The sequence below is a fragment of the Phyllobates terribilis genome, unplaced genomic scaffold (genome assembly GCF_046119375.1).
Source record: "Phyllobates terribilis strain yellow unplaced genomic scaffold, ASM4611937v1 Scaffold_682__1_contigs__length_827410, whole genome shotgun sequence".
Classification (NCBI taxonomy): Eukaryota; Metazoa; Chordata; class Amphibia; order Anura; family Dendrobatidae; genus Phyllobates; species Phyllobates terribilis.
The window spans coordinates 504,425-527,550 of NW_027363442.1; the positions used below are offsets into that span (position 1 = coordinate 504,425).

The 23,126-nt window shown below is 45.4% G+C and overlaps 17 non-coding genes and 1 pseudogene across 17 annotated transcripts; all 18 read left to right on the forward strand.

Annotated features, from left to right (window-relative positions):
- Positions 1-283: 283 nt before the first annotated feature.
- LOC141235528 (U2 spliceosomal RNA) lies at positions 284-474 on the forward strand. The gene has a single exon (XR_012301300.1). It is a non-coding gene; the product is annotated as a U2 spliceosomal RNA (small nuclear RNA).
- A 1,115-nt stretch (positions 475-1,589) lies between these two features.
- Positions 1,590-1,780, forward strand: LOC141235529 (U2 spliceosomal RNA). Its single transcript, XR_012301301.1, has one exon. It is a non-coding gene; the product is annotated as a U2 spliceosomal RNA (small nuclear RNA).
- Positions 1,781-2,895: 1,115 nt separating this feature from the next.
- On the forward strand, positions 2,896-3,086 carry LOC141235699 (U2 spliceosomal RNA). The gene has a single exon (XR_012301466.1). It is a non-coding gene; the product is annotated as a U2 spliceosomal RNA (small nuclear RNA).
- Positions 3,087-4,201: 1,115 nt separating this feature from the next.
- Positions 4,202-4,293, forward strand: LOC141235807 (U2 spliceosomal RNA; annotated as a pseudogene).
- A 787-nt stretch (positions 4,294-5,080) lies between these two features.
- On the forward strand, positions 5,081-5,268 carry LOC141235783 (U2 spliceosomal RNA). Its single transcript, XR_012301540.1, has one exon. It is a non-coding gene; the product is annotated as a U2 spliceosomal RNA (small nuclear RNA).
- Positions 5,269-6,380: 1,112 nt separating this feature from the next.
- On the forward strand, positions 6,381-6,571 carry LOC141235531 (U2 spliceosomal RNA). The gene has a single exon (XR_012301303.1). It is a non-coding gene; the product is annotated as a U2 spliceosomal RNA (small nuclear RNA).
- Positions 6,572-7,686: 1,115 nt separating this feature from the next.
- LOC141235688 (U2 spliceosomal RNA) lies at positions 7,687-7,877 on the forward strand. Its single transcript, XR_012301455.1, has one exon. It is a non-coding gene; the product is annotated as a U2 spliceosomal RNA (small nuclear RNA).
- A 1,112-nt stretch (positions 7,878-8,989) lies between these two features.
- On the forward strand, positions 8,990-9,180 carry LOC141235532 (U2 spliceosomal RNA). The gene has a single exon (XR_012301304.1). It is a non-coding gene; the product is annotated as a U2 spliceosomal RNA (small nuclear RNA).
- Positions 9,181-10,295: 1,115 nt separating this feature from the next.
- On the forward strand, positions 10,296-10,486 carry LOC141235689 (U2 spliceosomal RNA). Its single transcript, XR_012301456.1, has one exon. It is a non-coding gene; the product is annotated as a U2 spliceosomal RNA (small nuclear RNA).
- A 1,115-nt stretch (positions 10,487-11,601) lies between these two features.
- Positions 11,602-11,792, forward strand: LOC141235691 (U2 spliceosomal RNA). The gene has a single exon (XR_012301458.1). It is a non-coding gene; the product is annotated as a U2 spliceosomal RNA (small nuclear RNA).
- A 1,115-nt stretch (positions 11,793-12,907) lies between these two features.
- On the forward strand, positions 12,908-13,098 carry LOC141235485 (U2 spliceosomal RNA). Its single transcript, XR_012301258.1, has one exon. It is a non-coding gene; the product is annotated as a U2 spliceosomal RNA (small nuclear RNA).
- Positions 13,099-14,213: 1,115 nt separating this feature from the next.
- On the forward strand, positions 14,214-14,404 carry LOC141235533 (U2 spliceosomal RNA). The gene has a single exon (XR_012301305.1). It is a non-coding gene; the product is annotated as a U2 spliceosomal RNA (small nuclear RNA).
- A 1,115-nt stretch (positions 14,405-15,519) lies between these two features.
- On the forward strand, positions 15,520-15,710 carry LOC141235686 (U2 spliceosomal RNA). Its single transcript, XR_012301453.1, has one exon. It is a non-coding gene; the product is annotated as a U2 spliceosomal RNA (small nuclear RNA).
- Positions 15,711-16,825: 1,115 nt separating this feature from the next.
- Positions 16,826-17,016, forward strand: LOC141235534 (U2 spliceosomal RNA). The gene has a single exon (XR_012301306.1). It is a non-coding gene; the product is annotated as a U2 spliceosomal RNA (small nuclear RNA).
- A 1,115-nt stretch (positions 17,017-18,131) lies between these two features.
- Positions 18,132-18,322, forward strand: LOC141235535 (U2 spliceosomal RNA). The gene has a single exon (XR_012301307.1). It is a non-coding gene; the product is annotated as a U2 spliceosomal RNA (small nuclear RNA).
- A 1,115-nt stretch (positions 18,323-19,437) lies between these two features.
- Positions 19,438-19,628, forward strand: LOC141235536 (U2 spliceosomal RNA). The gene has a single exon (XR_012301308.1). It is a non-coding gene; the product is annotated as a U2 spliceosomal RNA (small nuclear RNA).
- Positions 19,629-20,743: 1,115 nt separating this feature from the next.
- LOC141235537 (U2 spliceosomal RNA) lies at positions 20,744-20,934 on the forward strand. Its single transcript, XR_012301309.1, has one exon. It is a non-coding gene; the product is annotated as a U2 spliceosomal RNA (small nuclear RNA).
- Positions 20,935-22,049: 1,115 nt separating this feature from the next.
- Positions 22,050-22,240, forward strand: LOC141235538 (U2 spliceosomal RNA). The gene has a single exon (XR_012301310.1). It is a non-coding gene; the product is annotated as a U2 spliceosomal RNA (small nuclear RNA).
- Positions 22,241-23,126: the final 886 nt, after the last annotated feature.

The following is a 23,126-nucleotide window of genomic DNA, read 5'->3' on the forward strand; positions in this document are numbered from 1 at the left end:
GCTGCTCGTTCCACCCCACCCCCCGCCTTAATTGGTTCTCCTCCCTTCCAACGGTGTTGAGGCGGGTGGGAACAGCAGGGGGTGAAGGTGCTGTGTTTAAAGAGGTGGAGTTATGCAGATCTAAAACGCGTGGATTGCAGCAGCAGCAAGCCGAAAAGTGCAGGCATGTAAGGGATCTAGAGGTTGACAACATGTCTTCTTAACGGGAGTCCAGGAGCTCATCTCCACAAATGGACTTTTCAGGATCCTTGGGTGGCTCCGTAGTTTGAAACCAATTCTGGTTATCGCTTCTCGGCCTTTTGGCTAAGATCAAGTGTAGTATCTGTTCTTATCAGTTTAATATCTGATACGTCCCCTATCTGGGGACCATATATTAAATGGATTTTTAGAACAGGGAGATGGAAAAAGAGCTTGCTCTGTCCACTCCACGCATTGACCTGGTATTGCAGTATCTCCAGGACCGGTGCACCCCTTCTTTAATGCAGTTTCTAAAATCAGAAAGAATTGAATTCAATGTTTTTTGTTCATTTTGCTTGTTTGTCGGATTTGGGGATGGACTCTTTGGCTTTGCTTTTCTTCTCCTCATTGGATTTTTCATGTTCAAAGTTGCAGAAGCCAGATTACAAGCTCATTTTGGTTCAACCTCCGCAACTGTGCATTGCATTGCCATGTAATGTGATGCAATGCTATCTTTCTAGCTCTCCCTTTTTACTTCCTTTTGGATAAACAGACATATTAGGCAAGCATTTTGGAGCTTTCACCTAAATAACTACAGGTGGTGAGATAAGCTGCACAATATAATTGACCTTTCAGTATATTGTTGCACACACACCATCTATTTAGCAAATGCCCTTGTTATCAACAGCAGCCTTTTAAACTCACCTGAGCTAACAGGTATGTGCGCTGGTTACTCTGCTGCGCTTAAAATTTCTTTTTTGGTTTGCTACAATGCCTTTTCTGAAACGTTGTCTCCTTCTGCTGGAACACTGACTTCTTTCATTTAATGCCTGCAGACTATAAAAGAGAACCCAACCCAAAAAGTTTGGTTGATTAGTCTGTGGCATTCTGTTAAACTGTTGCTTATGGCGGTCTCTGTGAGCTTCTCAGCGACATTCAGCCAGCCAGGTATCCTGCCTGCAGTAGATGGAATGTGGCAATGGAACGCTGGCTGCGCGTGTCATAATAGGCTCTGAGCCTTTATATACCTGTGCACAGCAGCAGCCACCTTCAGTCTGCTGCTGGACAGCCAGCAGCAGCAGCAGCAGGAGAGGTATGTAATCAGGAGCCCTCCTGCTAAGGGTAGACAGCTGCTCGTTCCACCCCACCCCCCGCCTTAATTGGTTCTCCACCCTTCCAACGGTGTTGAGGCGGGTGGGAACAGCAGGGGGTGAAGGTGCTGTCTTTAAAGAGGTGGAGTTATGCAGATCTAAAACGCGTGGATTGCAGCAGCAGCAAGCCGAAAAGTGCAGGCATGTAAGGGATCTAGAGGTTGACAACATGTCTTCTTAACGGGAGTCCAGGAGCTCATCTCCACAAATGGACTTTTCAGGATCCTTGGGTGGCTCCGTAGTTTGAAACCAATTCTGGTTATCGCTTCTCGGCCTTTTGGCTAAGATCAAGTGTAGTATCTGTTCTTATCAGTTTAATATCTGATACGTCCCCTATCTGGGGACCATATATTAAATGGATTTTTAGAACAGGGAGATGGAAAAAGAGCTTGCTCTGTCCACTCCACGCATTGACCTGGTATTGCAGTATCTCCAGGACCGGTGCACCCCTTCTTTAATGCAGTTTCTAAAATCAGAAAGAATTGAATTCAATGTTTTTTGTTCATTTTGCTTGTTTGTCGGATTTGGGGATGGACTCTTTGGCTTTGCTTTTCTTCTCCTCATTGGATTTCTCATGTTCAAAGTTGCAGAAGCCAGATTCCAAGCTCATTTTGGTTCAACTTCAGCAACTGTGCATTGCATTGCCATGTAATGTGATGCAATGCTATCTTTCTAGCTCTCCCTTTTTACTTCCTTTTGGATAAACAGACATATTAGGCAAGCATTTTGGAGCTTTCACCTAAATAACTACAGGTGGTGAGATAAGCTGCACAATATAATTGACCTTTCAGTATATTGTTGCACACACACCATCTATTTAGCAAATGCCCTTGTTATCAACAGCAGCCTTTTAAACTCACCTGAGCTAACAGGTATGTGCGCTGGTTACTCTGCTGCGCTTAAAATTTCTTTTTTGGTTTGCTACAATGCCTTTTCTGAAACGTTGTCTCCTTCTGCTGGAACACTGACTTCTTTCATTTAATGCCTGCAGACTATAAAAGAGAACCCAACCCAAAAAGTTTGGTTGATTAGTCTGTGGCATTCTGTTAAACTGTTGCTTATGGCGGTCTCTGTGAGCTTCTCAGCGACATTCAGCCAGCCAGGTATCCTGCCTGCAGTAGATGGAATGTGGCAATGGAACGCTGGCTGCGCGTGTCATAATAGGCTCTGAGCCTTTATATACCTGTGCACAGCAGCAGCCACCTTCAGTCTGCTGCTGGACAGCCAGCAGCAGCAGCAGCAGGAGAGGTATGTAATCAGGAGCCCTCCTGCTAAGGGTAGACAGCTGCTCGTTCCACCCCACCCCCCGCCTTAATTGGTTCTCCACCCTTCCAACGGTGTTGAGGCGGGTGGGAACAGCAGGGGGTGAAGGTGCTGTGTTTAAAGAGGTGGAGTTATGCAGATCTAAAACGCGTGGATTGCAGCAGCAGCAAGCCGAAAAGTGCAGGCATGTAAGGGATCTAGAGGTTGACAACATGTCTTCTTAACGGGAGTCCAGGAGCTCATCTCCACAAATGGACTTTTCAGGATCCTTGGGTGGCTCCGTAGTTTGAAACCAATTCTGGTTATCGCTTCTCGGCCTTTTGGCTAAGATCAAGTGTAGTATCTGTTCTTATCAGTTTAATATCTGATACGTCCCCTATCTGGGGACCATATATTAAATGGATTTTTAGAACAGGGAGATGGAAAAAGAGCTTGCTCTGTCCACTCCACGCATTGACCTGGTATTGCAGTATCTCCAGGACGGGTGCACCCCTTCTTTAATGCAGTTTCTAAAATCAGAAAGAATTGAATTCAATGTTTTTTGTTCATTTTGCTTGTTTGTCGGATTTGGGGATGGACTCTTTGGCTTTGCTTTTCTTCTCCTCATTGGATTTCTCATGTTCAAAGTTGCAGAAGCCAGATTACAAGCTCATTTTGGTTCAACTTCAGCAACTGTGCATTGCATTGCCATGTAATGTGATGCAATGCTATCTTTCTAGCTCTCCCTTTTTACTTCCTTTTGGATAAACAGACATATTAGGCAAGCATTTTGGAGCTTTCACCTAAATAACTACAGGTGGTGAGATAAGCTGCACAATATAATTGACCTTTCAGTATATTGTTGCACACACACCATCTATTTAGCAAATGCCCTTGTTATCAACAGCAGCCTTTTAAACTCACCTGAGCTAACAGGTATGTGCGCTGGTTACTCTGCTGCGCTTAAAATTTCTTTTTTGGTTTGCTACAATGCCTTTTCTGAAACGTTGTCTCCTTCTGCTGGAACACTGACTTCTTTCATTTAATGCCTGCAGACTATAAAAGAGAACCCAACCCAAAAAGTTTGGTTGATTAGTCTGTGGCATTCTGTTAAACTGTTGCTTATGGCGGTCTCTGTGAGCTTCTCAGCGACATTCAGCCAGCCAGGTATCCTGCCTGCAGTAGATGGAATGTGGCAATGGAACGCTGGCTGCGCGTGTCATAATAGGCTCTGAGCCTTTATATACCTGTGCACAGCAGCAGCCACCTTCAGTCTGCTGCTGGACAGCCAGCAGCAGCAGCAGCAGGAGAGGTATGTAATCAGGAGCCCTCCTGCTAAGGGTAGACAGCTGCTCGATCCACCCCACCCCCCGCCTTAATTGGTTCTCCTCCCTTCCAACGGTGTTGAGGTGGGTGGGAACAGCAGGGGGTGAAGGTGCTGTGTTTAAAGAGGTGGAGTTATGCAGATCTAAAACGCGTGGATTGCAGCAGCAGCAAGCCGAAAAGTGCAGGCATGTAAGGGATCTAGAGGTTGACAACATGTCTTCTTAACGGGAGTCCAGGAGCTCATCTCCACAAATGGACTTTTCAGGATCCTTGGGTGGCTCCGTAGTTTGAAACCAATTCTGGTTATCGCTTCTCGGCCTTTTGGCTAAGATCAAGTGTAGTATCTTTCGAAAAGGCGGTTTTGGATGTTGGCCGCCCTAGTAGATTGATACATTATGCACACTGGGGTTTAGGCGCTTGTTAGTACGCCAGGTGGCTAATATAGTCATCTGGTGGAAGGCATGGCCCCCCAGGATCGACGCCATTGGGCCGGGGAAGATCGAAAGCCCGAAGTGTGAAGTGCCCCAGGAGTGGTGACCCTGGGGTGCCTTAACTCACTGGGATTGGGAACCCCACTTGAGTTTATGGCACATTTGCACAAGCACTTCAAATTTTCTTTCTTCGCACACACCCTTATTCCGGGCCTTCTGGCCTTAGGATGGGGAATTTTTCAATTCCCGGTCGAAGGTCCGGGCAGTATTATACTGTGAAACCTTCACTATTTATTTAATTTCTTTGTCACTGTGTGTCCACTTATTCACGTGTGTCACGTCCTACTAGGATTTTGTCGGGATGCGGTTCCCTTACGGGTTCCTCTCTTGGCAGGTCTAGGGGGGGAGTGTGTGGCCATCAGGTTCCGCTCCCCCCTGAACCCCCCTGGCTCTCCTCTTTCGGGAGGAGAGCGTTGTTGGCTCCCCTCTTCCGGGAGGGGAGCACAGTCTTTGGCTCCCAGTGCCTTGCTCGGGTGAGAACTCGGGCAGGTGCTGGGGGTAAGACTGGGTCGCCTCTGGCTTCGGCTGGAGGTGGCTTTTTGTCCCTGTTCCTCGCTGTGGCCTTTTGGCTCGGAGGGACGGGGAATGGTTTGGGGGACCCTTCTCCTTTTGGAGAGGGTTTCAAGAAGACCAGCATCCTAGTGCACTTTTTTTGTGGCACTTGTCACTTTTTTAAGCGCACTCGGGTTTTGTACACGAATTCGGGCTTTCGATAGAAAAAAAAAAAATCTGTTCTTATCAGTTTAATATCTGATACATCCCCTATCTGGGGACCATATATTAAATGGATTTTTAGAACAGGGAGATGGAAAAAGAGCTTGCTCTGTCCACTCCACGCATTGACCTGGTATTGCAGTATCTCCAGGACCGGTGCACCCCTTCTTTAATGCAGTTTCTAAAATCAGAAAGAATTGAATTCAATGTTTTTTGTTCATTTTGCTTGTTTGTCGGATTTGGGGATGGACTCTTTGGCTTTGCTTTTCTTCTCCTCATTGGATTTTTCATGTTCAAAGTTGCAGAAGCCAGATTACAAGCTCATTTTGGTTCAACCTCCGCAACTGTGCATTGCATTGCCATGTAATGTGATGCAATGCTATCTTTCTAGCTCTCCCTTTTTACTTCCTTTTGGATAAACAGACATATTAGGCAAGCATTTTGGAGCTTTCACCTAAATAACTACAGGTGGTGAGATAAGCTGCACAATATAATTGACCTTTCAGTATATTGTTGCACACACACCATCTATTTAGCAAATGCCCTTGTTATCAACAGCAGCCTTTTAAACTCACCTGAGCTAACAGGTATGTGCGCTGGTTACTCTGCTGCGCTTAAAATTTCTTTTTTGGTTTGCTACAATGCCTTTTCTGAAACGTTGTCTCCTGCTGGAACACTGACTTCTTTCATTTAATGCCTGCAGACTATAAAAGAGAACCCAACCCAAAAAGTTTGGTTGATTAGTCTGTGGCATTCTGTTAAACTGTTGCTTATGGCGGTCTCTGTGAGCTTCTCAGCGACATTCAGCCAGCCAGGTATCCTGCCTGCAGTAGATGGAATGTGGCAATGGAACGCTGGCTGCGCGTGTCATAATAGGCTCTGAGCCTTTATATACCTGTGCACAGCAGCAGCCACCTTCAGTCTGCTGCTGGACAGCCAGCAGCAGCAGCAGCAGGAGAGGTATGTAATCAGGAGCCCTCCTGCTAAGGGTAGACAGCTGCTCGTTCCACCCCACCCCCCGCCTTAATTGGTTCTCCTCCCTTCCAACGGTGTTGAGGCGGGTGGGAACAGCAGGGGGTGAAGGTGCTGTGTTTAAAGAGGTGGAGTTATGCAGATCTAAAACGCGTGGATTGCAGCAGCAGCAAGCCGAAAAGTGCAGGCATGTAAGGGATCTAGAGGTTGACAACATGTCTTCTTAACGGGAGTCCAGGAGCTCATCTCCACAAATGGACTTTTCAGGATCCTTGGGTGGCTCCGTAGTTTGAAACCAATTCTGGTTATCGCTTCTCGGCCTTTTGGCTAAGATCAAGTGTAGTATCTGTTCTTATCAGTTTAATATCTGATACGTCCCCTATCTGGGGACCATATATTAAATGGATTTTTAGAACAGGGAGATGGAAAAAGAGCTTGCTCTGTCCACTCCACGCATTGACCTGGTATTGCAGTATCTCCAGGACCGGTGCACCCCTTCTTTAATGCAGTTTCTAAAATCAGAAAGAATTGAATTCAATGTTTTTTGTTCACTTTGCTTGTTTGTCGGATTTGGGGATGGACTCTTTGGCTTTGCTTTTCTTCTCCTCATTGGATTTTTCATGTTCAAAGTTGCAGAAGCCAGATTACAAGCTCATTTTGGTTCAACTTCAGCAACTGTGCATTGCATTGCCATGTAATGTGATGCAATGCTATCTTTCTAGCTCTCCCTTTTTACTTCCTTTTGGATAAACAGACATATTAGGCAAGCATTTTGGAGCTTTCACCTAAATAACTACAGGTGGTGAGATAAGCTGCACAATATAATTGACCTTTCAGTATATTGTTGCACACACACCATCTATTTAGCAAATGCCCTTGTTATCAACAGCAGCCTTTTAAACTCACCTGAGCTAACAGGTATGTGCGCTGGTTACTCTGCTGCGCTTAAAATTTCTTTTTTGGTTTGCTACAATGCCTTTTCTGAAACGTTGTCTCCTTCTGCTGGAACACTGACTTCTTTCATTTAATGCCTGCAGACTATAAAAGAGAACCCAACCCAAAAAGTTTGGTTGATTAGTCTGTGGCATTCTGTTAAACTGTTGCTTATGGCGGTTTCTGTGAGCTTCTCAGCGACATTCAGCCAGCCAGGTATCCTGCCTGCAGTAGATGGAATGTGGTAATGGAACGCTGGCTGCGCGTGTCATAATAGGCTCTGAGCCTTTATATACCTGTGCACAGCAGCAGCCACCTTCAGTCTGCTGCTGGACAGCCAGCAGCAGCAGCAGCAGGAGAGGTATGTAATCAGGTGCCCTCCTGCTAAGGGTAGACAGCTGCTCGATCCACCCCACCCCCCGCCTTAATTGGTTCTCCTCCCTTCCAACGGTGTTGAGGTGGGTGGGAACAGCAGGGGGTGAAGGTGCTGTGTTTAAAGAGGTGGAGTTATGCAGATCTAAAACGCGTGGATTGCAGCAGCAGCAAGCCGAAAAGTGCAGGCATGTAAGGGATCTAGAGGTTGACAACATGTCTTCTTAACGGGAGTCCAGGAGCTCATCTCCACAAATGGACTTTTCAGGATCCTTGGGTGGCTCCGTAGTTTGAAACCAATTCTGGTTATCGCTTCTCGGCCTTTTGGCTAAGATCAAGTGTAGTATCTGTTCTTATCAGTTTAATATCTGATACATCCCCTATCTGGGGACCATATATTAAATGGATTTTTAGAACAGGGAGATGGAAAAAGAGCTTGCTCTGTCCACTCCACGCATTGACCTGGTATTGCAGTATCTCCAGGACCGGTGCACCCCTTCTTTAATGCAGTTTCTAAAATCAGAAAGAATTGAATTCAATGTTTTTTGTTCATTTTGCTTGTTTGTCGGATTTGGGGATGGACTCTTTGGCTTTGCTTTTCTTCTCCTCATTGGATTTTTCATGTTCAAAGTTGCAGAAGCCAGATTACAAGCTCATTTTGGTTCAACCTCCGCAACTGTGCATTGCATTGCCATGTAATGTGATGCAATGCTATCTTTCTAGCTCTCCCTTTTTACTTCCTTTTGGATAAACAGACATATTAGGCAAGCATTTTGGAGCTTTCACCTAAATAACTACAGGTGGTGAGATAAGCTGCACAATATAATTGACCTTTCAGTATATTGTTGCACACACACCATCTATTTAGCAAATGCCCTTGTTATCAACAGCAGCCTTTTAAACTCACCTGAGCTAACAGGTATGTGCGCTGGTTACTCTGCTGCGCTTAAAATTTCTTTTTTGGTTTGCTACAATGCCTTTTCTGAAACGTTGTCTCCTGCTGGAACACTGACTTCTTTCATTTAATGCCTGCAGACTATAAAAGAGAACCCAACCCAAAAAGTTTGGTTGATTAGTCTGTGGCATTCTGTTAAACTGTTGCTTATGGCGGTCTCTGTGAGCTTCTCAGCGACATTCAGCCAGCCAGGTATCCTGCCTGCAGTAGATGGAATGTGGCAATGGAACGCTGGCTGCGCGTGTCATAATAGGCTCTGAGCCTTTATATACCTGTGCACAGCAGCAGCCACCTTCAGTCTGCTGCTGGACAGCCAGCAGCAGCAGCAGCAGGAGAGGTATGTAATCAGGAGCCCTCCTGCTAAGGGTAGACAGCTGCTCGTTCCACCCCACCCCCCGCCTTAATTGGTTCTCCTCCCTTCCAACGGTGTTGAGGCGGGTGGGAACAGCAGGGGGTGAAGGTGCTGTGTTTAAAGAGGTGGAGTTATGCAGATCTAAAACGCGTGGATTGCAGCAGCAGCAAGCCGAAAAGTGCAGGCATGTAAGGGATCTAGAGGTTGACAACATGTCTTCTTAACGGGAGTCCAGGAGCTCATCTCCACAAATGGACTTTTCAGGATCCTTGGGTGGCTCCGTAGTTTGAAACCAATTCTGGTTATCGCTTCTCGGCCTTTTGGCTAAGATCAAGTGTAGTATCTGTTCTTATCAGTTTAATATCTGATACGTCCCCTATCTGGGGACCATATATTAAATGGATTTTTAGAACAGGGAGATGGAAAAAGAGCTTGCTCTGTCCACTCCACGCATTGACCTGGTATTGCAGTATCTCCAGGACCGGTGCACCCCTTCTTTAATGCAGTTTCTAAAATCAGAAAGAATTGAATTCAATGTTTTTTGTTCACTTTGCTTGTTTGTCGGATTTGGGGATGGACTCTTTGGCTTTGCTTTTCTTCTCCTCATTGGATTTTTCATGTTCAAAGTTGCAGAAGCCAGATTACAAGCTCATTTTGGTTCAACTTCAGCAACTGTGCATTGCATTGCCATGTAATGTGATGCAATGCTATCTTTCTAGCTCTCCCTTTTTACTTCCTTTTGGATAAACAGACATATTAGGCAAGCATTTTGGAGCTTTCACCTAAATAACTACAGGTGGTGAGATAAGCTGCACAATATAATTGACCTTTCAGTATATTGTTGCACACACACCATCTATTTAGCAAATGCCCTTGTTATCAACAGCAGCCTTTTAAACTCACCTGAGCTAACAGGTATGTGCGCTGGTTACTCTGCTGCGCTTAAAATTTCTTTTTTGGTTTGCTACAATGCCTTTTCTGAAACGTTGTCTCCTTCTGCTGGAACACTGACTTCTTTCATTTAATGCCTGCAGACTATAAAAGAGAACCCAACCCAAAAAGTTTGGTTGATTAGTCTGTGGCATTCTGTTAAACTGTTGCTTATGGCGGTTTCTGTGAGCTTCTCAGCGACATTCAGCCAGCCAGGTATCCTGCCTGCAGTAGATGGAATGTGGTAATGGAACGCTGGCTGCGCGTGTCATAATAGGCTCTGAGCCTTTATATACCTGTGCACAGCAGCAGCCACCTTCAGTCTGCTGCTGGACAGCCAGCAGCAGCAGCAGCAGGAGAGGTATGTAATCAGGTGCCCTCCTGCTAAGGGTAGACAGCTGCTCGATCCACCCCACCCCCCGCCTTAATTGGTTCTCCTCCCTTCCAACGGTGTTGAGGTGGGTGGGAACAGCAGGGGGTGAAGGTGCTGTGTTTAAAGAGGTGGAGTTATGCAGATCTAAAACGCGTGGATTGCAGCAGCAGCAAGCCGAAAAGTGCAGGCATGTAAGGGATCTAGAGGTTGACAACATGTCTTCTTAACGGGAGTCCAGGAGCTCATCTCCACAAATGGACTTTTCAGGATCCTTGGGTGGCTCCGTAGTTTGAAACCAATTCTGGTTATCGCTTCTCGGCCTTTTGGCTAAGATCAAGTGTAGTATCTGTTCTTATCAGTTTAATATCTGATACATCCCCTATCTGGGGACCATATATTAAATGGATTTTTAGAACAGGGAGATGGAAAAAGAGCTTGCTCTGTCCACTCCACGCATTGACCTGGTATTGCAGTATCTCCAGGACCGGTGCACCCCTTCTTTAATGCAGTTTCTAAAATCAGAAAGAATTGAATTCAATGTTTTTTGTTCATTTTGCTTGTTTGTCGGATTTGGGGATGGACTCTTTGGCTTTGCTTTTCTTCTCCTCATTGGATTTTTCATGTTCAAAGTTGCAGAAGCCAGATTACAAGCTCATTTTGGTTCAACCTCCGCAACTGTGCATTGCATTGCCATGTAATGTGATGCAATGCTATCTTTCTAGCTCTCCCTTTTTACTTCCTTTTGGATAAACAGACATATTAGGCAAGCATTTTGGAGCTTTCACCTAAATAACTACAGGTGGTGAGATAAGCTGCACAATATAATTGACCTTTCAGTATATTGTTGCACACACACCATCTATTTAGCAAATGCCCTTGTTATCAACAGCAGCCTTTTAAACTCACCTGAGCTAACAGGTATGTGCGCTGGTTACTCTGCTGCGCTTAAAATTTCTTTTTTGGTTTGCTACAATGCCTTTTCTGAAACGTTGTCTCCTTCTGCTGGAACACTGACTTCTTTCATTTAATGCCTGCAGACTATAAAAGAGAACCCAACCCAAAAAGTTTGGTTGATTAGTCTGTGGCATTCTGTTAAACTGTTGCTTATGGCGGTTTCTGTGAGCTTCTCAGCGACATTCAGCCAGCCAGGTATCCTGCCTGCAGTAGATGGAATGTGGTAATGGAACGCTGGCTGCGCGTGTCATAATAGGCTCTGAGCCTTTATATACCTGTGCACAGCAGCAGCCACCTTCAGTCTGCTGCTGGACAGCCAGCAGCAGCAGCAGCAGGAGAGGTATGTAATCAGGTGCCCTCCTGCTAAGGGTAGACAGCTGCTCGATCCACCCCACCCCCCGCCTTAATTGGTTCTCCTCCCTTCCAACGGTGTTGAGGTGGGTGGGAACAGCAGGGGGTGAAGGTGCTGTGTTTAAAGAGGTGGAGTTATGCAGATCTAAAACGCGTGGATTGCAGCAGCAGCAAGCCGAAAAGTGCAGGCATGTAAGGGATCTAGAGGTTGACAACATGTCTTCTTAACGGGAGTCCAGGAGCTCATCTCCACAAATGGACTTTTCAGGATCCTTGGGTGGCTCCGTAGTTTGAAACCAATTCTGGTTATCGCTTCTCGGCCTTTTGGCTAAGATCAAGTGTAGTATCTGTTCTTATCAGTTTAATATCTGATACATCCCCTATCTGGGGACCATATATTAAATGGATTTTTAGAACAGGGAGATGGAAAAAGAGCTTGCTCTGTCCACTCCACGCATTGACCTGGTATTGCAGTATCTCCAGGACCGGTGCACCCCTTCTTTAATGCAGTTTCTAAAATCAGAAAGAATTGAATTCAATGTTTTTTGTTCATTTTGCTTGTTTGTCGGATTTGGGGATGGACTCTTTGGCTTTGCTTTTCTTCTCCTCATTGGATTTTTCATGTTCAAAGTTGCAGAAGCCAGATTACAAGCTCATTTTGGTTCAACCTCCGCAACTGTGCATTGCATTGCCATGTAATGTGATGCAATGCTATCTTTCTAGCTCTCCCTTTTTACTTCCTTTTGGATAAACAGACATATTAGGCAAGCATTTTGGAGCTTTCACCTAAATAACTACAGGTGGTGAGATAAGCTGCACAATATAATTGACCTTTCAGTATATTGTTGCACACACACCATCTATTTAGCAAATGCCCTTGTTATCAACAGCAGCCTTTTAAACTCACCTGAGCTAACAGGTATGTGCGCTGGTTACTCTGCTGCGCTTAAAATTTCTTTTTTGGTTTGCTACAATGCCTTTTCTGAAACGTTGTCTCCTTCTGCTGGAACACTGACTTCTTTCATTTAATGCCTGCAGACTATAAAAGAGAACCCAACCCAAAAAGTTTGGTTGATTAGTCTGTGGCATTCTGTTAAACTGTTGCTTATGGCGGTCTCTGTGAGCTTCTCAGCGACATTCAGCCAGCCAGGTATCCTGCCTGCAGTAGATGGAATGTGGCAATGGAACGCTGGCTGCGCGTGTCATAATAGGCTCTGAGCCTTTATATACCTGTGCACAGCAGCAGCCACCTTCAGTCTGCTGCTGGACAGCCAGCAGCAGCAGCAGCAGGAGAGGTATGTAATCAGGAGCCCTCCTGCTAAGGGTAGACAGCTGCTCGTTCCACCCCACCCCCCGCCTTAATTGGTTCTCCTCCCTTCCAACGGTGTTGAGGCGGGTGGGAACAGCAGGGGGTGAAGGTGCTGTGTTTAAAGAGGTGGAGTTATGCAGATCTAAAACGCGTGGATTGCAGCAGCAGCAAGCCGAAAAGTGCAGGCATGTAAGGGATCTAGAGGTTGACAACATGTCTTCTTAACGGGAGTCCAGGAGCTCATCTCCACAAATGGACTTTTCAGGATCCTTGGGTGGCTCCGTAGTTTGAAACCAATTCTGGTTATCGCTTCTCGGCCTTTTGGCTAAGATCAAGTGTAGTATCTGTTCTTATCAGTTTAATATCTGATACGTCCCCTATCTGGGGACCATATATTAAATGGATTTTTAGAACAAGGAGATGGAAAAAGAGCTTGCTCTGTCCACTCCACGCATTGACCTGGTATTGCAGTATCTCCAGGACCGGTGCACCCCTTCTTTAATGCAGTTTCTAAAATCAGAAAGAATTGAATTCAATGTTTTTTGTTCATTTTGCTTGTTTGTCGGATTTGGGGATGGACTCTTTGGCTTTGCTTTTCTTCTCCTCATTGGATTTTTCATGTTCAAAGTTGCAGAAGCCAGATTACAAGCTCATTTTGGTTCAACCTCCGCAACTGTGCATTGCATTGCCATGTAATGTGATGCAATGCTATCTTTCTAGCTCTCCCTTTTTACTTCCTTTTGGATAAACAGACATATTAGGCAAGCATTTTGGAGCTTTCACCTAAATAACTACAGGTGGTGAGATAAGCTGCACAATATAATTGACCTTTCAGTATATTGTTGCACACACACCATCTATTTAGCAAATGCCCTTGTTATCAACAGCAGCCTTTTAAACTCACCTGAGCTAACAGGTATGTGCGCTGGTTACTCTGCTGCGCTTAAAATTTCTCTTTTGGTTTGCTACAATGCCTTTTCTGAAACGTTGTCTCCTTCTGCTGGAACACTGACTTCTTTCATTTAATGCCTGCAGACTATAAAAGAGAACCCAACCCAAAAAGTTTGGTTGATTAGTCTGTGGCATTCTGTTAAACTGTTGCTTATGGCGGTCTCTGTGAGCTTCTCAGCGACATTCAGCCAGCCAGGTATCCTGCCTGCAGTAGATGGAATGTGGCAATGGAACGCTGGCTGCGCGTGTCATAATAGGCTCTGAGCCTTTATATACCTGTGCACAGCAGCAGCCACCTTCAGTCTGCTGCTGGACAGCCAGCAGCAGCAGCAGCAGGAGAGGTATGTAATCAGGAGCCCTCCTGCTAAGGGTAGACAGCTGCTCGTTCCACCCCACCCCCCGCCTTAATTGGTTCTCCTCCCTTCCAACGGTGTTGAGGCGGGTGGGAACAGCAGGGGGTGAAGGTGCTGTGTTTAAAGAGGTGGAGTTATGCAGATCTAAAACGCGTGGATTGCAGCAGCAGCAAGCCGAAAAGTGCAGGCATGTAAGGGATCTAGAGGTTGACAACATGTCTTCTTAACGGGAGTCCAGGAGCTCATCTCCACAAATGGACTTTTCAGGATCCTTGGGTGGCTCCGTAGTTTGAAACCAATTCTGGTTATCGCTTCTCGGCCTTTTGGCTAAGATCAAGTGTAGTATCTGTTCTTATCAGTTTAATATCTGATACGTCCCCTATCTGGGGACCATATATTAAATGGATTTTTAGAACAGGGAGATGGAAAAAGAGCTTGCTCTGTCCACTCCACGCATTGACCTGGTATTGCAGTATCTCCAGGACCGGTGCACCCCTTCTTTAATGCAGTTTCTAAAATCAGAAAGAATTGAATTCAATGTTTTTTGTTCATTTTGCTTGTTTGTCGGATTTGGGGATGGACTCTTTGGCTTTGCTTTTCTTCTCCTCATTGGATTTTTCATGTTCAAAGTTGCAGAAGCCAGATTACAAGCTCATTTTGGTTCAACTTCAGCAACTGTGCATTGCATTGCCATGTAATGTGATGCAATGCTATCTTTCTAGCTCTCCCTTTTTACTTCCTTTTGGATAAACAGACATATTAGGCAAGCATTTTGGAGCTTTCACCTAAATAACTACAGGTGGTGAGATAAGCTGCACAATATAATTGACCTTTCAGTATATTGTTGCACACACACCATCTATTTAGCAAATGCCCTTGTTATCAACAGCAGCCTTTTAAACTCACCTGAGCTAACAGGTATGTGCGCTGGTTACTCTGCTGCGCTTAAAATTTCTTTTTTGGTTTGCTACAATGCCTTTTCTGAAACGTTGTCTCCTTCTGCTGGAACACTGACTTCTTTCATTTAATGCCTGCAGACTATAAAAGAGAACCCAACCCAAAAAGTTTGGTTGATTAGTCTGTGGCATTCTGTTAAACTGTTGCTTATGGCGGTTTCTGTGAGCTTCTCAGCGACATTCAGCCAGCCAGGTATCCTGCCTGCAGTAGATGGAATGTGGTAATGGAACGCTGGCTGCGCGTGTCATAATAGGCTCTGAGCCTTTATATACCTGTGCACAGCAGCAGCCACCTTCAGTCTGCTGCTGGACAGCCAGCAGCAGCAGCAGCAGGAGAGGTATGTAATCAGGAGCCCTCCTGCTAAGGGTAGACAGCTGCTCGATCCACCCCACCCCCCGCCTTAATTGGTTCTCCTCCCTTCCAACGGTGTTGAGGCGGGTGGGAACAGCAGGGGGTGAAGGTGCTGTGTTTAAAGAGGTGGAGTTATGCAGATCTAAAACGCGTGGATTGCAGCAGCAGCAAGCCGAAAAGTGCAGGCATGTAAGGGATCTAGAGGTTGACAACATGTCTTCTTAACGGGAGTCCAGGAGCTCATCTCCACAAATGGACTTTTCAGGATCCTTGGGTGGCTCCGTAGTTTGAAACCAATTCTGGTTATCGCTTCTCGGCCTTTTGGCTAAGATCAAGTGTAGTATCTGTTCTTATCAGTTTAATATCTGATACGTTCCCTATCTGGGGACCATATATTAAATGGATTTTTAGAACAGGGAGATGGAAAAAGAGCTTGCTCTGTCCACTCCACGCATTGACCTGGTATTGCAGTATCTCCAGGACCGGTGCACCCCTTCTTTAATGCAGTTTCTAAAATCAGAAAGAATTGAATTCAATGTTTTTTGTTCATTTTGCTTGTTTGTCGGATTTGGGGATGGACTCTTTGGCTTTGCTTTTCTTCTCCTCATTGGATTTTTCATGTTCAAAGTTGCAGAAGCCAGATTACAAGCTCATTTTGGTTCAATCTCCGCAACTGTGCATTGCATTGCCATGTAATGTGATGCAATGCTATCTTTCTAGCTCTCCCTTTTTACTTCCTTTTGGATAAACAGACATATTAGGCAAGCATTTTGGAGCTTTCACCTAAATAACTACAGGTGGTGAGATAAGCTGCACAATATAATTGACCTTTCAGTATATTGTTGCACACACACCATCTATTTAGCAAATGCCCTTGTTATCAACAGCAGCCTTTTAAACTCACCTGAGCTAACAGGTATGTGCGCTGGTTACTCTGCTGCGCTTAAAATTTCTTTTTTGGTTTGCTACAATGCCTTTTCTGAAACGTTGTCTCCTTCTGCTGGAACACTGACTTCTTTCATTTAATGCCTGCAGACTATAAAAGAGAACCCAACCCAAAAAGTTTGGTTGATTAGTCTGTGGCATTCTGTTAAACTGTTGCTTATGGCGGTCTCTGTGAGCTTCTCAGCGACATTCAGCCAGCCAGGTATCCTGCCTGCAGTAGATGGAATGTGGCAATGGAACGCTGGCTGCGCGTGTCATAATAGGCTCTGAGCCTTTATATACCTGTGCACAGCAGCAGCCACCTTCAGTCTGCTGCTGGACAGCCAGCAGCAGCAGCAGCAGGAGAGGTATGTAATCAGGAGCCCTCCTGCTAAGGGTAGACAGCTGCTCGTTCCACCCCACCCCCCGCCTTAATTGGTTCTCCTCCCTTCCAACGGTGTTGAGGCGGGTGGGAACAGCAGGGGGTGAAGGTGCTGTGTTTAAAGAGGTGGAGTTATGCAGATCTAAAACGCGTGGATTGCAGCAGCAGCAAGCCGAAAAGTGCAGGCATGTAAGGGATCTAGAGGTTGACAACATGTCTTCTTAACGGGAGTCCAGGAGCTCATCTCCACAAATGGACTTTTCAGGATCCTTGGGTGGCTCCGTAGTTTGAAACCAATTCTGGTTATCGCTTCTCGGCCTTTTGGCTAAGATCAAGTGTAGTATCTGTTCTTATCAGTTTAATATCTGATACGTCCCCTATCTGGGGACCATATATTAAATGGATTTTTAGAACAGGGAGATGGAAAAAGAGCTTGCTCTGTCCACTCCACGCATTGACCTGGTATTGCAGTATCTCCAGGACCGGTGCACCCCTTCTTTAATGCAGTTTCTAAAATCAGAAAGAATTGAATTCAATGTTTTTTGTTCATTTTGCTTGTTTGTCGGATTTGGGGATGGACTCTTTGGCTTTGCTTTTCTTCTCCTCATTGGATTTTTCATGTTCAAAGTTGCAGAAGCCAGATTACAAGCTCATTTTGGTTCAACTTCAGCAACTGTGCATTGCATTGCCATGTAATGTGATGCAATGCTATCTTTCTAGCTCTCCCTTTTTACTTCCTTTTGGATAAACAGACATATTAGGCAAGCATTTTGGAGCTTTCACCTAAATAACTACAGGTGGTGAGATAAGCTGCACAATATAATTGACCTTTCAGTATATTGTTGCACACACACCATCTATTTAGCAAATGCCCTTGTTATCAACAGCAGCCTTTTAAACTCACCTGAGCTAACAGGTATGTGCGCTGGTTACTCTGCTGCGCTTAAAATTTCTTTTTTGGTTTGCTACAATGCCTTTTCTGAAACGTTGTCTCCTTCTGCTGGAACACTGACTTCTTTCATTTAATGCCTGCAGACTATAAAAGAGAACCCAACCCAAAAAGTTTGGTTGATTAGTCTGTGGCATTCTGTTAAACTGTTGCTTATGGCGGTCTCTGTGAGCTTCTCAGCGACATTCAGCCAGCCAGGTATCCTGCCTGCAGTAGATGGAATGTGGCAATGGAACGCTGGCTGCACGTGTCATAATAGGCTCTGAGCCTTTATATACCTGTGCACAGCAGCAGCCACCTTCAGTCTGCTGCTGGACAGCCAGCAGCAGCAGCAGCAGGAGAGGTATGTAATCAGGAGCCCTCCTGCTAAGGGTAGACAGCTGCTCGTTCCACCCCACCCCCCGCCTTAATTGGTTCTCCTCCCTTCCAACGGTGTTGAGGCGGGTGGGAACAGCAGGGGGTGAAGGTGCTGTGTTTAAAGAGGTGGAGTTATGCAGATCTAAAACGCGTGGATTGCAGCAGCAGCAAGCCGAAAAGTGCAGGCATGTAAGGGATCTAGAGGTTGACAACATGTCTTCTTAACGGGAGTCCAGGAGCTCATCTCCACAAATGGACTTTTCAGGATCCTTGGGTGGCTCCGTAGTTTGAAACCAATTCTGGTTATCGCTTCTCGGCCTTTTGGCTAAGATCAAGTGTAGTATCTGTTCTTATCAGTTTAATATCTGATACGTCCCCTATCTGGGGACCATATATTAAATGGATTTTTAGAACAGGGAGATGGAAAAAGAGCTTGCTCTGTCCACTCCACGCATTGACCTGGTATTGCAGTATCTCCAGGACCGGTGCACCCCTTCTTTAATGCAGTTTCTAAAATCAGAAAGAATTGAATTCAATGTTTTTTGTTCATTTTGCTTGTTTGTCGGATTTGGGGATGGACTCTTTGGCTTTGCTTTTCTTCTCCTCATTGGATTTTTCATGTTCAAAGTTGCAGAAGCCAGATTACAAGCTCATTTTGGTTCAACTTCAGCAACTGTGCATTGCATTGCCATGTAATGTGATGCAATGCTATCTTTCTAGCTCTCCCTTTTTACTTCCTTTTGGATAAACAGACATATTAGGCAAGCATTTTGGAGCTTTCACCTAAATAACTACAGGTGGTGAGATAAGCTGCACAATATAATTGACCTTTCAGTATATTGTTGCACACACACCATCTATTTAGCAAATGCCCTTGTTATCAACAGCAGCCTTTTAAACTCACCTGAGCTAACAGGTATGTGCGCTGGTTACTCTGCTGCGCTTAAAATTTCTTTTTTGGTTTGCTACAATGCCTTTTCTGAAACGTTGTCTCCTTCTGCTGGAACACTGACTTCTTTCATTTAATGCCTGCAGACTATAAAAGAGAACCCAACCCAAAAAGTTTGGTTGATTAGTCTGTGGCATTCTGTTAAACTGTTGCTTATGGCGGTCTCTGTGAGCTTCTCAGCGACATTCAGCCAGCCAGGTATCCTGCCTGCAGTAGATGGAATGTGGCAATGGAACGCTGGCTGCGCGTGTCATAATAGGCTCTGAGCCTTTATATACCTGTGCACAGCAGCAGCCACCTTCAGTCTGCTGCTGGACAGCCAGCAGCAGCAGCAGCAGGAGAGGTATGTAATCAGGAGCCCTCCTGCTAAGGGTAGACAGCTGCTCGTTCCACCCCACCCCCCGCCTTAATTGGTTCTCCTCCCTTCCAACGGTGTTGAGGCGGGTGGGAACAGCAGGGGGTGAAGGTGCTGTGTTTAAAGAGGTGGAGTTATGCAGATCTAAAACGCGTGGATTGCAGCAGCAGCAAGCCGAAAAGTGCAGGCATGTAAGGGATCTAGAGGTTGACAACATGTCTTCTTAACGGGAGTCCAGGAGCTCATCTCCACAAATGGACTTTTCAGGATCCTTGGGTGGCTCCGTAGTTTGAAACCAATTCTGGTTATCGCTTCTCGGCCTTTTGGCTAAGATCAAGTGTAGTATCTGTTCTTATCAGTTTAATATCTGATACGTCCCCTATCTGGGGACCATATATTAAATGGATTTTTAGAACAGGGAGATGGAAAAAGAGCTTGCTCTGTCCACTCCACGCATTGACCTGGTATTGCAGTATCTCCAGGACCGGTGCACCCCTTCTTTAATGCAGTTTCTAAAATCAGAAAGAATTGAATTCAATGTTTTTTGTTCATTTTGCTTGTTTGTCGGATTTTGGGATGGACTCTTTGGCTTTGCTTTTCTTCTCCTCATTGGATTTTTCATGTTCAAAGTTGCAGAAGCCAGATTACAAGCTCATTTTGGTTCAACTTCAGCAACTGTGCATTGCATTGCCATGTAATGTGATGCAATGCTATCTTTCTAGCTCTCCCTTTTTACTTCCTTTTGGATAAACAGACATATTAGGCAAGCATTTTGGAGCTTTCACCTAAATAACTACAGGTGGTGAGATAAGCTGCACAATATAATTGACCTTTCAGTATATTGTTGCACACACACCATCTATTTAGCAAATGCCCTTGTTATCAACAGCAGCCTTTTAAACTCACCTGAGCTAACAGGTATGTGCGCTGGTTACTCTGCTGCGCTTAAAATTTCTTTTTTGGTTTGCTACAATGCCTTTTCTGAAACGTTGTCTCCTTCTGCTGGAACACTGACTTCTTTCATTTAATGCCTGCAGACTATAAAAGAGAACCCAACCCAAAAAGTTTGGTTGATTAGTCTGTGGCATTCTGTTAAACTGTTGCTTATGGCGGTCTCTGTGAGCTTCTCAGCGACATTCAGCCAGCCAGGTATCCTGCCTGCAGTAGATGGAATGTGGCAATGGAACGCTGGCTGCGCGTGTCATAATAGGCTCTGAGCCTTTATATACCTGTGCACAGCAGCAGCCACCTTCAGTCTGCTGCTGGACAGCCAGCAGCAGCAGCAGCAGGAGAGGTATGTAATCAGGAGCCCTCCTGCTAAGGGTAGACAGCTGCTCGTTCCACCCCACCCCCCGCCTTAATTGGTTCTCCTCCCTTCCAACGGTGTTGAGGCGGGTGGGAACAGCAGGGGGTGAAGGTGCTGTGTTTAAAGAGGTGGAGTTATGCAGATCTAAAACGCGTGGATTGCAGCAGCAGCAAGCCGAAAAGTGCAGGCATGTAAGGGATCTAGAGGTTGACAACATGTCCTCTTAACGGGAGTCCAGGAGCTCATCTCCACAAATGGACTTTTCAGGATCCTTGGGTGGCTCCGTAGTTTGAAACCAATTCTGGTTATCGCTTCTCGGCCTTTTGGCTAAGATCAAGTGTAGTATCTGTTCTTATCAGTTTAATATCTGATACGTCCCCTATCTGGGGACCATATATTAAATGGATTTTTAGAACAGGGAGATGGAAAAAGAGCTTGCTCTGTCCACTCCACGCATTGACCTGGTATTGCAGTATCTCCAGGACCGGTGCACCCCTTCTTTAATGCAGTTTCTAAAATCAGAAAGAATTGAATTCAATGTTTTTTGTTCATTTTGCTTGTTTGTCGGATTTGGGGATGGACTCTTTGGCTTTGCTTTTCTTCTCCTCATTGGATTTTTCATGTTCAAAGTTGCAGAAGCCAGATTACAAGCTCATTTTGGTTCAACTTCAGCAACTGTGCATTGCATTGCCATGTAATGTGATGCAATGCTATCTTTCTAGCTCTCCCTTTTTACTTCCTTTTGGATAAACAGACATATTAGGCAAGCATTTTGGAGCTTTCACCTAAATAACTACAGGTGGTGAGATAAGCTGCACAATATAATTGACCTTTCAGTATATTGTTGCACACACACCATCTATTTAGCAAATGCCCTTGTTATCAACAGCAGCCTTTTAAACTCACCTGAGCTAACAGGTATGTGCGCTGGTTACTCTGCTGCGCTTAAAATTTCTTTTTTGGTTTGCTACAATGCCTTTTCTGAAACGTTGTCTCCTTCTGCTGGAACACTGACTTCTTTCATTTAATGCCTGCAGACTATAAAAGAGAACCCAACCCAAAAAGTTTGGTTGATTAGTCTGTGGCATTCTGTTAAACTGTTGCTTATGGCGGTCTCTGTGAGCTTCTCAGCGACATTCAGCCAGCCAGGTATCCTGCCTGCAGTAGATGGAATGTGGCAATGGAACGCTGGCTGCGCGTGTCATAATAGGCTCTGAGCCTTTATATACCTGTGCACAGCAGCAGCCACCTTCAGTCTGCTGCTGGACAGCCAGCAGCAGCAGCAGCAGGAGAGGTATGTAATCAGGAGCCCTCCTGCTAAGGGTAGACAGCTGCTCGTTCCACCCCACCCCCCGCCTTAATTGGTTCTCCTCCCTTCCAACGGTGTTGAGGCGGGTGGGAACAGCAGGGGGTGAAGGTGCTGTGTTTAAAGAGGTGGAGTTATGCAGATCTAAAACGCGTGGATTGCAGCAGCAGCAAGCCGAAAAGTGCAGGCATGTAAGGGATCTAGAGGTTGACAACATGTCTTCTTAACGGGAGTCCAGGAGCTCATCTCCACAAATGGACTTTTCAGGATCCTTGGGTGGCTCCGTAGTTTGAAACCAATTCTGGTTATCGCTTCTCGGCCTTTTGGCTAAGATCAAGTGTAGTATCTGTTCTTATCAGTTTAATATCTGATACGTCCCCTATCTGGGGACCATATATTAAATGGATTTTTAGAACAGGGAGATGGAAAAAGAGCTTGCTCTGTCCACTCCACGCATTGACCTGGTATTGCAGTATCTCCAGGACCGGTGCACCCCTTCTTTAATGCAGTTTCTAAAATCAGAAAGAATTGAATTCAATGTTTTTTGTTCATTTTGCTTGTTTGTCGGATTTGGGGATGGACTCTTTGGCTTTGCTTTTCTTCTCCTCATTGGATTTTTCATGTTCAAAGTTGCAGAAGCTAGATTACAAGCTCATTTTGGTTCAACTTCAGCAACTGTGCATTGCATTGCCATGTAATGTGATGCAATGCTATCTTTCTAGCTCTCCCTTTTTACTTCCTTTTGGATAAACAGACATATTTTGGAGCTTTCACCTAAATAACTACAGGTGGTGAGATAAGCTGCACAATATAATTGACCTTTCAGTATATTGTTGCACACACACCATCTATTTAGCAAATGCCCTTGTTATCAACAGCAGCCTTTTAAACTCACCTGAGCTAACAGGTATGTGCGCTGGTTACTCTGCTGCGCTTAAAATTTCTTTTTTGGTTTGCTACAATGCCTTTTCTGAAACGTTGTCTCCTTCTGCTGGAACACTGACTTCTTTCATTTAATGCCTGCAGACTATAAAAGAGAACCCAACCCAAAAAGTTTGGTTGATTAGTCTGTGGCATTCTGTTAAACTGTTGCTTATGGCGGTCTCTGTGAGCTTCTCAGCGACATTCAGCCAGCCAGGTATCCTGCCTGCAGTAGATGGAATGTGGCAATGGAACGCTGGCTGCGCGTGTCATAATAGGCTCTGAGCCTTTATATACCTGTGCACAGCAGCAGCCACCTTCAGTCTGCTGCTGGACAGCCAGCAGCAGCAGCAGCAGGAGAGGTATGTAATCAGGAGCCCTCCTGCTAAGGCTAGACAGCTGCTCGTTCCACCCCACCCCCTGCCTTAATTGGTTCTCCTCCCTTCCAACGGTGTTGAGGCGG